Source organism: Dromaius novaehollandiae, chromosome 3 (genome assembly GCF_036370855.1).
Source record: "Dromaius novaehollandiae isolate bDroNov1 chromosome 3, bDroNov1.hap1, whole genome shotgun sequence".
Classification (NCBI taxonomy): domain Eukaryota; kingdom Metazoa; phylum Chordata; class Aves; order Casuariiformes; family Dromaiidae; genus Dromaius; species Dromaius novaehollandiae.
Window position 1 is genome coordinate 28,130,436 of NC_088100.1, and position 12,696 is coordinate 28,143,131.

The following is a 12,696-nucleotide window of genomic DNA, read 5'->3' on the forward strand; positions in this document are numbered from 1 at the left end:
AATTAGCAGTGAGCTCAGGTAGCAAAACAAGATCTCTTCTTCAGCTACCACTATCACTAGAAGATTGAATCAGAGCCAATTTTCAGATTGGTCAAAGGTAGAAGTATTAGCCAAAAAAAACCCAAACAAACAAACAAACAAAAATACCCCCAAAATTTCACAGAAGGTCCGTATTTGTGGACTTTCAAGTCTCTGCGGTGATACTGAGGTCCTTCAAAATGACATGAGATCACAAGATAATCCATCCTGGGCCAAACAGAGCACTGCACAGTGTTTCTGACCACGGTGAGAAATTAATGCTTTGGGAAAGAACGTAAGACCAGCAAAAGCACGCGATGCTTTCCTTTGTATTTCCAGTCTGTGGCTTACAGACTTCATACACACATATATGCATCTTTGTGTTTAAGAGTCTCAAGTAGATTTTTGTCTTCTAGTTTTTTGACCCTTTTAACACATCTTAATTTTGGCATCCACAATTCACTGTGGCAATGAGTTGTACAGTTAGTATTTGTTCTGTTCATGTACATTCAGCTTTGTGCAGAACCGTGACTGTTCCTTGGACAGCATCTCCAGGCCACACAAGAGTTTATAAAGTTTTTTTAAATAACCTTCATTTAGCAATACAGCATTTCCAATGTAATTTACCATAATAAGCAAGAAGCTCTGGTTTAACAGATGTAGAGAACAGAAAATCTCAGTAAGTCAAAAGCAAAAGAAATTCAGAAATACTTTCACTTATAACTGTTCCATTATGGATAGCTGTTTAAAAGGCTTTCCAAATCCCAGGATTTAATATTCCAGCTCACAAGTGTATAATCTTTTTTTTTTTTTTTTTTTTTTTTTTAGGTGACCTCAGCTAGTTTTGACTAACTGCCACAAAAGTTTACATTTGGGGAAATGTTACTGTGACAACAGTATAAAAAAAAGTTAAAAAAAAATCCACTTCCTTTTATCTTGTTAGAATATGTAGTGACTATCAATTTCAACTAAAATGCTAACATAAGTAAAGAGTGATGTTCACTACCCATATTCCATATATATATATACACACACACACACATATACACACACACACTACACATACACTCATAGAAAAATTTATACCTATGGCAAACACAAAAGTGTAACAAGGAAGAAAACTGTCACCTGCCATGTTGTGAAAAACACAAGGATAAAAAAACAAATTGTGTTTTTAATCAAAACCAAGCTCCTCCAAGAAAAGAATATGAACATTAGAATCAAAGTGCAGTGCAACAGTATTTAGCATGCTCAACTTCAAAGCAACATACCAAATCAAAAATACCATACAAAATAACTAGAGATTACGGCAACTTAATCTCTGCGATAGAAATACGAAACAAAGGAGTGAAACCCAGTGCAGTTTGCACTTCCCATTTCGCGAGAGGCTTCTCCCCGCGCGAGCCTGCCCTCCATCCAGCGCAGCTCTCGTAAGCTCCCAGGGCAAAGCGAGCGCTCTGCTACGAGCCGGCAGCGCACGGCGTGCGGCAGCCCCGCGTTGCTGACCCATACAGCACATTCGTTCCACCAGCCGGGGCTCCAGCCCTGCTCCTCTTTAATAAACTCTCTCATTCCTCACTTCAAAACTTCAGAGTTTCTTTTCTTTTCAGGAAAAGGAAGGCAAAGTAGTGCCTAGAGCTTCTCCTGGCTGACAGAAAGTAGCAACTCCCCCTTTTTTTAAAAAAAAAAAAAAACCATGAGCGAACAGTCTGTCTGCTGTTACAGCAAGCAAAAAACAAACCTGCTGGATTTAACTCACAATAAGCATTAAATTAAGTGTATATGTCTGTCTGTTTTCCACTTTAAGTGCATCAATTCATATCTGAGTACAAATATTGAGCTTTTCAAGCAAGGAAGTCTATTTTCTTGCTTATATGAGCAGCATCTAGGAAGGTAAGAACGTCATCAAGAGAAAAGTAATAGCAGTGCCAAGACAGAGTAGGGATACAGGTGAGGCAGCAGTCGCAGAAAGAAAATATATCTCCTTGGATCATCTGAACCGTAGCTCATAACAATAAACCCACAATGGTTAAATAATCAACTTGAGCCTCTGCACCTTCACCTGCTATTGCAGCTACATTCTGATATATCAGACCAATTAAAGGTCTCTTATGCTTTATATACCTGAAAAGTGCCTCAGGAAAATGTCTATAGTCTATATCTATCATCTTAACAGATTCAAAACCCACTTTATGAATCTACACTACAACATCAGGGCAAAGTGCCATGTACCTAAACTAGAAAATTTGTATTTAAAAAGCAGTGGTCACAACTAAGGTATCCCACTGTGTGTTCCTGCCACTCACAAAATCCAAACTACAAATTCAGAGGCCAGATCTTTCTACCTCAGATGGCCCCTTCCATGAGTCTTTATGGCTTGTCTGGACTGCAGTGTGGGCAAAAGAGAACGATTTCTCAGGAAGACACTTTCCCTGCTGAGACACCACCAGCACCTCTCCTTGGGAGGTTGTCCTGGGAACAGCTGCTGGGAAGTCCTCCATGCCACTAAATGCAACTTTAAATCGCCACTGCCTTGCGGGCCATCGGCTTGAAAGAGCAGAAAAGTGCACTTATGTTTCAAGACTGACATAAGGAAAGGCAAAAGTGCAAGATTTGTACAAGAGAACAAATGCCTTAATTTTCTAGAAAGGCTGCACATTCTTGTAATTCTTTCTTCATTCTAATGGTGAAAAGATTAAAATTGGGAGTTCCTCCACTAGTGGCAGACTTGCAAAATATATCCATTTCCTGGCATGTTCCTGCACTGCTAAGTTAAGTTTGCTACTCTTCTGATACTTGCTTACCTCCAAGAACGGTCAGCTAGATGACTGGTTTTTCTGCATTCATGCAGGTGTTTACAAAAGCCCTGATATCCATTATTCTGTAATAAATTCATAATTCATATGCATAAATTCACTAATTCTTCTGCACGTATTGCTTCTATTTACAACATTGATTTACATTAAACTCAAAAAGCTACATTAAAAGAACATTATTAAGGTTGTAAAATGACGCATTCTGAAGTGGAGTTAAAACTGCAATTAAAACTTGCTTTGAAATCTTAATACAACTGTCTTGGGAATACACACTATGATATTTAATTAAATGATCATTTATTACTTTTTCCTAAGACTCTCCATTGTCTGGTGCATAGAAGGGATGCTACTCAGTTGATGAACACTTATTCAATAACATATTTGAGGTGGTTGTTGAACATGGAGCACCAAACCTATCCATTGTGCACCTTCCAAACTCTGCTTTGAAGAAAAAAATCATTTTATTATAGGTTGTCCTCTGGTATCGCTAACTACAGTGAGTGAGCACATACTACAGAATAATTTCCTGCTCAAAACTCCTACAAGAGGAGAGTGTTGTTATTCCCATTCTGTGCAGAAAGTAGAGAAAAAGAATTATATTAACAACTAGGTGCTGAGACACTGAAAATCCAGATTTTCAGAGAAGTCTTATGTTCAAAGGTTAGTTGGTCTCATCAGGTTCTGTTGTAGGCCTGAGTGTTCAACACTTCTGCAAATGAGACCTTGGCATCTCAAGCAGAGATGCTCAGAAAATAGAGCACAATTGATGCATGACCTCTTGGGAAAACATCTGTTTTATGACACTCACCCAGAATGACATAACAATACTGTGGAAATACTGGAGGAAAAATCCAATTCCCCAGGCAGTGCTCCCCTAGGAGACCTTCCTCTCTGCTTCTGCAAATTCAAACTTAACTTTCCACGTGCCTTCCAAGGTCTATACCAATTTATTCATTCTCTCTCATGACTTAGGATATCGCAGGGTTTAGGGTGGAGTAATTGGCTCACTTGACAACTCAGCCTTTTATTAGATGTCTTCTTCCTCTAACAGAGTGTATTTTGCTACAGATAGTGCTTTACATTTGATATTTCAAAGGACTACTTCATATGTTTTCATATATAATGTTAACATTCTTAAATCAGCTGTTCTTGAAGAGTAGGAGATGCCTGTCAAGCTTAAAAATATTATTTCATATGTTACTACATTTGCCATTTATTATTTGATCAGCTTCCCCTTGAATTTATGGAGTCAGAGCTCAAAACGTTCCTCGTTCGCATCCCTGTTGGTGCTCGCGTATCAGGACAGCCTGAGGAACAGCACTAGCTGTTTGCAGTAGCTCACCCTGGAGACAGCATCGCATTACTTCTTTTTTTAGAAAGACTGAATGGAGGCCTTGTCAGCCAAATAGAAAATAAGAGGGTGTCTGGAGACAGACTGGTAAGGTATGGAGTTCAGATAATACAGGGGAAGAAAGACTGTAAGGACAAGGAGCAAGGGAGAGAGATGGCCTGCATGTAAGGAGAAGGAATATAAAAATAAATAAATAAATAAATAAATAAAGAGTCTAGATAATGAAATTTGGATACCAGAACTCAGGGCAGGCAAAATGATGGGGTTCACTCTTTTGGAAGAAATGCCAAAAATCAAGGGACTAGGGCCTAGTAGACTAGGCAAAGATCCTTACACAAAGCATGTATCTTACTACAAAACAATATGCAAGCAAAAATGAATGCTGTTAAGGCACAAACTCTTCAAATGCATAACCTTATAGAGAGTCACTTATTAACAATAAAGACCTAAGGCATCTTTTAAAAAAATCTTATTTCAGTCATGTAAAATTCCTTCATTTCTCTTTCCCACTTGTTGCTCCTTGCCATCACTTCCTCTCTTCTGACAAGTTTAAATCCTTCCTCCCGTGGCCCCCAGGTGTGAAGCTTCAATTACCTGCAAAGGGTCCCACACATCCATAAAGGTGCACGAATCAGGATAGCAGTGCGTATATACAAATGCATCTTTTCAGAGGGAAAGATGAGGCACAAAGTGCTTCTTTCCATCTCAACATGTTACTCCCAAATCTCTAAAAACTAAAACTTTTGTAATGACATGGGGGAAAGTTAGGTTATGCCAGAAAAATTTCCATCAGTAAACAGAAAAATCTAAGGAAAGTGCTCACAGCCCAAACAGTTATTATTTATGTTTAAAACCTAGAAAAGCTTGCATTACCCACCGGGGTTCCCATCACTGCTCTCAGTACCCTCAGGGACAAATCATCCAAGGGTGGGAAAAGCATCTCCAGATCCTGCTCCTCCTCCTCCCAGGATGGTCACTACCAGCTGCTGTCAGAGGAGGACACTGGGAGGACAAACTTCTGGGGCTGCCCCCATACGTGTCACCGTCCATGGCTACCATCACAAATGCCCCATCACGAATGCCATCAGCTGACCCGTACTTGCCCAGAAAAGGTAGCCAGGTACCTACTGCCTCTTCTGATGGTGACTCCTCTGTATATATTCCTATTAAGTGCGCCACTAATGCTTACAGGGCTTCATTTTTCGTATGTCTCATCAGACCATAGATGCACATCATTACAGAAGTAATTCAGATTTACTCCTAGCCTGGGCTTTGCACTGTTAATCGGAATAGCAATGAAACATGAATTTCAAGCTTAGGTCTTCTCTCAAATTTTCTGGCTGCTCCAATTTTGTTGTGAAGAATTTAAATCTCTCTCCGTTTAGTCTCCTCTCCTCTGAAAAGCAATCAAATCTCTTACATACTAGAGTAAAAGGTCACATACACCGTTGGTCTAATTCAGAAGGATGAATCAGCATACAAGTTCTGCCTATTTATTCTAACATCGGATACCCCATCGCACTCTACTTGTATTAAACTGTGGACTACATGGATCAACAGCTGAGGATAAACTAGACATTCTGTCTTGTTCCAGGAGGTACAGATATTACCAAATAACATCAAACGCAGACTTCACTGAAGTTAACAGTAAAGCCCCCACTGACCTTCCTGTGATTAGGGTTCAGCCTTTATGACATGAAAATAATTAATATTTAGGATCTCTGATAAAGTTTTCAAATAGGATATTTTTATTTTTCACAAGACAAAATATTATTGTAATTTACTCAACAAATCATTTTTATGGATATGTGTTTAGCTAAAAAATACAAATTTTTTTGAAAAAATGATCTTTAAGAAAGGAGTGATGTCATTTTTAGGTAGAATGTGAACTAAATTTGATGACAGACATAAATGCACCAGACTTGGAAGTGCTCAAATATTAGAAAAGTTGAAGGAAATGCCATGCTAGAAAATATAGGGATTGAAAATAAACTGGAGAACTTGACTGCTCTTATTTTGCATTACATTCAGTTGTCCAGTTAAGTGGGACTCCCAATGAAGTTGTCTTGACTGCAACAGCTGCAGACAGAATCCAAAGATATCACCCTTTCACCCGTGTTTTATTTAATGCATGTTTGCCCACTGAACTTCAGTGACTGCCCTTAGCAGCTTCGCAGCCTTAAAAGCAAAGCAGTGACATGCTCCTGCAGATTAATTTGTGCAGAGAAAACTAACATATTGCAGGAGTTTAAGTGTTTTGATTTGGAACAACAACAATACTTATCTTTGGAAATCTGCAGTCCTCCATGACTAAATAACACCATAAACTGTTTTATTAAAATGCCTATCTTTCTGGATAGGCCAGACCACTAAATTTTAAATGAGTTGCTTTGATACTTCAGCAATATACTTGCAATAAAACAAAACAGTTTGTAAAAGTATGTCTTTAGTCACAGGCAAACTGTGATATTTGCTGTGTCATCTGCTCTTGTAAACGGCTTTGCAAAATAGAGCTCTCTGTCTGAAGATATATTGCTACCCAGTTGTAAATGAAATGCAACACTTAGATTTTATATCCCTGTAACAATCTGTTAAATGATTTGATGCACTTATTAGGACTCAGCTACAGAGCAACTATAAAACCGTAAAATCAGCTGCACCTTCCCTCCAGCTAGCTGTTCATGTATTGCTTCTTAAACAGAAGTCCCAATCCTAGATGCACACAAATAAGCAGTTTCCCTGAATCTATGCACGATGAAGATCCAGCTGAACCCCATGTATTCAGCCAGCTCTAGAGAAGATACGATGGAGCCCAGGCAGCTCAGGCTTACTGCTCTGCTTGGGGATGTCCCTCATGGCCCAGCAGCTTCTGCTGACACACTCTTAAACGAGCCCCTTAGGGTAACGGCAGCAACACAATTATACAAATTGGCACTCTGGGCCCCAGACAAGGTTTTCAGCTCATGGAGACCTGGGCTGTTACGGCTAAACTTTTACCTGCATCCAAACTAGCTATTTCCCAGATATATTGGATCATGCACAACAGCCTGAACTTCAACATTCATAATCTGGATTAATATCAAGAGATGTTTGCTGAAACAAAGACATAAGGCGTAACATGGAGTATTGGTCTCCGCTACCACTCCAGCGTGCTAGAAACAAAAGAAGACTCTTTGCTCCTCCCTCTGAAATTAGAACTAAACTCTGACCTCCAAAAACTTCAATCATAAAATTCCCATTGATTTTTACAGAGCTATGGTCCCCATTTGTCAACGTATAGAAAAAGATGTACAAAATCTAAAACATAGAAATGACCAGCTCACCATTAGGCTTGTGATATCCTGCTATATATCGTACCTCAACCTTACAAATACAGGAGAATACGAAACCACAGTCGACGGCAAATAAATGCTCTGTGTCCTGAAAATATTCAAAAATTTGCTAACTGCACACCCATTTGGCCCCAAAAGAAATTGCATGTATCAAACTCTCAGCTGGACCTTATTCTGCCACTACTTTCCAAGCAGAATAAAGAAATCAGCTGGTCTACTCCCAACATGCATGGGGACCAGTCATCTGCAGCAAATCCATGCACGTCTGCCTGGGTTTGCAATCCTACACAGAAGACGCTATGTAAACCTGTAACTAGTTGACCAAGAAGTACACTTCTGATGTGAGCTCCGGGTATGCACATTAACACCACCCACACCTGCACGGAAGAACTGCTGCCACCGAGTGTGCACATATACAGGCAAACCCAGAGGAATCCCATGGAATCACCTCGTATTCATAGGATCTAAGCCAGCAGCACTTTGTAACTAGCTAACTTGCTTCTAACCAGCAATGACACACGAAATAAGCTCAACAAGCATTATTCTAGTGTCTTCTAGTCCCAGCAAATGAACCAAGATGCCCCATGTTCTAAATGGCTCAGAAACACAAATCAAATAAGGGCCCCAGCCCCTAAAATTTACAGTTGAAGTATACAGCAAGGGATCAACAACAGACACAAACCAACCATGGGAGAAATACAGGAAATAATCAGATAGTACACTGTCACCTGTAAGGCTGTTGTGCTTTATAAAAGTCAGTGTAACCTTCTACCCTCTTACTGCAATAGCTGATTTGATTCTTACTATTCTCCTTGCTTACTATGCCCATACACTCCTTCTCATATACAACTTATAACCAATTTCAGTCCATGCTCTCAAGATTTGCATTACTAATGAATTCAGAGCATCTTTCACTTTCCTCTACTGTTCCAAATAATATTCCTGCTTTTATTCAATTTCCAACTTAAAAACATTTCCAGAGAAAAGTGTGGAGAAAAGAATTAAAATACTGGTTGACTCAGATAGCCAAAACCCTTTTGAAAATTACACATTAGTATATTTACTTGTTGCAAAGACTTACTGATTTGAGACATGAAACGACTACCAAGAACACAATTTTATAAAAAACAGCATTTAGGCCTTTTTTTTTTTTTTTTTTTTTTAAGTAATTAACCAATTTGGATTAGTTAAAATAACGTAGAAAAATCTTATCCAATACAGTGCTACAGATCTTCATGTCTGGTTCTTTCAATACTGGAAAATCACTACGATGTAACTGCTGCATTGGCACAATATTCTGTATACAAAATTCCTAAAGCTCAGTGATGCTCTAATGTATTTCCTCCTGTGCGGCCCTCTCCTTGAAGCCCTACAGGGGGACAGATTTTTGACTCTATTACAAAAAGTGAAAAACAAAGCAAAATTCCAGAGAAAGCAGTGAACACCACTGAAAAAATGACATAAAATACTTGTTTTCTAATTTGATTCAGCTTTCATTGTTATTTGATTTCTTCCTTCTGGAGAGAGAACACCTATGGGAAAACGTCACATCTTCCCATCAAGACATGCAAAACCCGTACGTAGTTTAGAAGAATATCTCAGCAGACGTTGCGCTATCCTGCACGGTGTATCATGGCATCTCTTGACTTGTGGCTGTATGACTTTCTCAGAATTTAATTCAACCAGAATTTAAAGTCAATTAAAAAAAAAAAGAGAGAGAGAGAGAGAGAGAGAGAGAGAGAGAGAGAGAGAGATTGATTGATTTTATTCTTTAGTGAGAGATTTGGAAGTTTTCCTGCAGATTAAAAATGGGTTTGTAAAATACCAGATGGCAGTTTATACACTTTAAAACACTAAAGTGAATCTTTTTAACTGAAATCCCTGCTGGAATGATGCGACTAAACCAAGCAGCAAAAGGTTAATGAGGCTAGTGCCTCTCTTAATCAGTCCAGTGTAAACTGAGGACACAATAACTAGCAGCATTGTGCTAAGAAAATCTGATCACAATCATTTTTCCAAAAACTCCCAGAAGTCAGTGGAGATTTACACTGACTCTATGGTTTTTCCTTCCTTTTACTCTACCGTATATTGAGTCCTGCTCCACTTTTTACTCTGTCCCTTAGAGAAAAAGTAGCGGGATAAATTCCAAGAAATTCATGGAAAGGTCCTGAGAGAAGAAAAGAAGACCCAGAATAGTGGTGTTCCCCTCACAAAATGAATCGCCATCCTTTGAAGTCCTATGCTTACAGTGGATATACCACCTCCAAACGGCCACAGAGCATGAAAAATTGCAGAAGGAACAGCTATGATTCCATGTCGCACAAGATACTCTCAAAACGACACGGCTTTACATTGTCATTTCCTCAAGACAAGCTAATGCTTCGAAGCTTTCATGCAATGCACAAAGTATACTGATATACCCACCAGCAGAGGCAAGAAAATCATGGAGCTTGAAGAGAGAGAGTAAGGTTAAAAATCTGTGATCTTGGCTTTGGAGAAACACATCCAAATCAATTTGGGCCTTGTTCTCCCTCTCATCTTCCCATACCCCTCTAATACACTTATATGCAAAGGAGGTTAATTTGGTCTGAGTATAGTGTCAAGATAATTAGAATCAGAATCATTAGACATAAAAAAAAAAAAAAAAAAAATCTCCTCAGCTGATGTTTACACCACAGACGTACAGTATACGATTCCCGGCTTGCTCTCCAGCAGCACATTCCCCCTTTGCTCTCCCATCAGTGTCACGAGCAATCAAAGCCTCTGCTCCACAACAAAGAAATTAGTAAAAATAAACATGGGAACATTTTCAGTGTCAGAGGAAGACAAAGACCACATACACTCTGCAACTATTATCAAACTTCTAAAGATTTAATGTCAGCTCATGCAAAAAATAAAGCAATCGAGCCACTTTGAGGAGTTCACCTGAGGAACACACTTTACATTAAAAACATGCCTACGGTGCTTGGGAAATTCCATCGGCCACTCACTTTTCTCGAACACCACACAAAACCAAAGCAAACACTTTCACCAATTTGGAATGTTTCAAATACATGTTGTATTTCACTAGAAATATCTACAAGCTCTTAGGCCCCTTTTCAAAGACGTATTAGCAAAGCAATTCTTCCACTCATGCAAACAGAGACCAGCTCATTGAACTGCCTTAACAAAACATGCAAAAAGATGGTGACTAGAAAAATATGCAAATTATTAACTCAAAGCATGAGATGTGACTGCTTTTCAAACAGAGTGTTGCTCTACACAGTATCTGGCTATACAAGCGCCTGGAAAAGCACTGGAAAGCAACTGAAAACTGCATGTGTGTTTAACACCATGGTAAAGGGGAGGGGGGGAGGGGAAATGCACCCAGGGAGACAGGTGGCCCCAACTATCGAATTATCTTTCTCATCTCAAATTCTTATTCCAGACTTCAGAGATCCTAAAATGTGCAACTGGCTGAGCATCTCTCCAGCTTCCAGATCTCTCCATTTAACCAGCACTGTGGGCTTACTGCCTATATTCACAGTCCAAATGAAAATTTGTATCTCCCTTTAACTTTCCCAGACAGCTGACACAGGAACCTTTGCATGACCACAAAATTCCTGGTCTGCGTGAAACAAGCCCCTACAGATGCTAACCAAGGAAGTGGACAACATAATTTATTTCTGTGGCTATGCTGATGCTCTAAGAAGTTAAGCCTAAGATGCGTGAGCTCAGAGAAAGGAACAAAAGCACCAATTTCATCACACTAAAAATTATCCTGAAATAATGATAAGCCTCTTTCTTAAACAGAATTTCCACATTTAAAATGACCAATTAAAATGACATTTTATTCAACAACCTGTTTCCTTCCTGTATTCATGGCAGCACCTACTGCTTAATGAAATACAATACCACTTGAATCTTCCGCAATAGTGATAAAAAAAATCATTTTTCAAGTTCTGTGCTAGGGCTAGAGCTTATTGAACGCAGGCTCAGTGGGGTTTGGGGATGATGTGAGTGAGGGTTACCCATGACCTCATTAACCGCGTAGGTGTCCCCTCATCCCGGATCCAGCCCCACGGCTGCAACGGATCCACTGGGGATTTGGCCCTGCGGCACTGGCCCTGGGGTGGCACCAGAAGAGCCAGCAGCTCCACGTGGCCGCTCAGGCAGAGAAGTGCCACCAGGAAGGAGATTATAAGGGTTCAAGAAGAAGAGGAGGTCACTGCAGGGAAGTTGCTGCCATGCACAAAGAAGAGCGCACAGAGACAACACAGGAGCAACGGGCACAGGCAGGTTGGAAAATGGCACTGCTGGAAAAGAGGGAAATTTAAGGAATGAGAAATAACAGGGCAGAGAGGGTAGCACGCGATCCTGAAGATGAAGATGTATTACAGCAGAAGAAGAGGATGCCAGGACAGCAATATACAAAGAGGATGATTTCAGTGCAAGCATATGTTGAAATGACTGATTAAACTCAGCATTTGCAATAGGAGAAAGACTAATGCTATTGCAGTGAAGACGAGGCGCAGACAGCCCTCTGGAGAACAGCTTCAGCTGCCTGGACAGAAGGAAAGGCAAAGTTTTAGAAGTGTTGTGTGGTCTGAAACTACAGAACAAAGGCCAAAAAGTGGAGTCACAGATTACAGTCTTAAGGACAAATAACTACTATCGACAGTGAGAAAAAACAAGGAGAAAGGATGACTGAACTTGGGGAATTTTGAGGGTCGATATGCTAGGGAGTTTAATTTTGGCTATTAAGGGATGGCAAGACAAACAGGAGTTTAAGAGAAACAGGACAAAACATAGCTGAACCATGTTCACAACAGGGACAGAGGAAATCACAGGAACGCATCAGAAATATTGAAAGGGAGATTAGGCCAACGGGGGACCATCACAGTCTCAACAGAATACGGTACAGGAGGACGAGGAGGATCCCTTCAAGGAAACCTCACTGGAACAGCCAAAGAGAAAGGAAAAGCAGCGGAGGAAAGGGAGTATAAGCTAATTGCGTCAATGTAGCCATAGAGGTCAGACAAGGTGAGGAAGGATTTATAAAAGGAAAGAATACACAGCTCTGAACATGCCAAAACATTCCCTGGCATCAAACAAAACAGTCACATGTAAAATCACTACTAAATACTGGATTTTCTGCATGTATGATCTAAATATATTTACAATATTTAATACTTTTAAC

General features: G+C 39.8%; 1 protein-coding gene across 15 annotated transcripts in view; it reads right to left on the reverse strand.

Moving 5' to 3' along the window:
• Positions 1–12,696, reverse strand: part of LOC112996840 (dystonin) — a 306,620-nt gene that overhangs the window by 211,692 nt on the left and 82,232 nt on the right. The gene's annotated exons all lie outside the window — the stretch shown is intronic.